Source organism: Octopus bimaculoides, chromosome 10 (assembly GCF_001194135.2).
Source record: "Octopus bimaculoides isolate UCB-OBI-ISO-001 chromosome 10, ASM119413v2, whole genome shotgun sequence".
Classification (NCBI taxonomy): domain Eukaryota; kingdom Metazoa; phylum Mollusca; class Cephalopoda; order Octopoda; family Octopodidae; genus Octopus; species Octopus bimaculoides.
In genome coordinates, this window is record NC_068990.1 from 55,449,834 (window position 1) to 55,451,017 (window position 1,184).

The following is a 1,184-nucleotide window of genomic DNA, read 5'->3' on the forward strand; positions in this document are numbered from 1 at the left end:
AAAGTGATCTGAATTAAAATGTTCCGTCAAAATTTCATGTTGATTAATGTCTCAAACACCAATTTAATAATGTCAATATTATTTTAATAAATTCTTCATTATTTTCAAAATTAATTGAAACAAAGGCAATGTATTTCAAGATAAACATGTGAACAAAAGGTTTAAAAGTTGGTAAGCTAAGTAAAATAATTTACTGCATTCATTCAGTTCAATCTCTCTCTCAAACAAAATGAGTCTTGTGATAAGTTAAAGAAAAAAAGACCAGGAGGACAGTAACACACACACAGAGATTATATATATATATAGATATATATGGTGCCATGCAAAAAGCACTGTGGTGGTGGTGAGAGACGGACTCAAAGACACATATACACACACATATATATGATGGGCTTCACATACATGATACCAGACATTTGGCAGGGAGGAGTTAGTTGATTGAACTGGCCCTGTTCTTCATTTTTTATTGACTCTGGAGAGGTGACTTTGGTGGGATTTGAACACAGAGCATTATGACTCAGAATTTATCTGATGGGTCTAATGATTCTGCCAGACCATTGTCAGTGAATATATTAGTTTGCATCATTTGGATTCACAAACAGAGTGGAAAATATTCAATACATTATGCAGAATAAATGTATTTATTCATGTAAAAAGCACCTCTGCTGGCACCACGTAAAAAGCACCCATGTTGGCACCACAAAAAAAAAATCCACTTGTGCTGGTGTCATGTAAAAAGCACCTGTGCGGGCACCACACAAAAAAATCTGTCCTTGCTTCATGTAAAAGCATCTGTGTAAGCACCACTTAAAAAGCACTCAAGCTGGTGATATGTAAAAAGCATCCATGCTTGCTTCATGTAAAAAGCACCAAGTACACTCTGTAACGTGGTTGGTGTTAGAAAGTGTATTCAGCTGTAGAAACCATGCCAAAATGGACAACTGGAGCCTGGTGCAGCCTTCTGGCTTGCTAGCTCTTGTCAAACTGTCCAACCCATGCCAGCAAGGAAAACCGATGTTAAATGATGATGAGGATGAGTTAAAATGACAAGTGTTCATAACTTTGGTTTATACCAGCAAAAGCAATCATCAGCATGGAACTTGAAATTATAGAGCAATAGTTACTATAATACACACACACATACACACTACCACACATGCATGTGTATGCTCCCCCCCCCCCCC

The 1,184-nt window shown here is 37.1% G+C and overlaps 1 protein-coding gene across 1 annotated transcript in view; it reads left to right on the plus strand.

The window, feature by feature from the left end:
• LOC106883066 (ATP-binding cassette sub-family F member 3) overlaps positions 1 to 1,184 on the plus strand; it is a 39,961-nt gene that overhangs the window by 34,668 nt on the left and 4,109 nt on the right. The gene's annotated exons all lie outside the window — the stretch shown is intronic.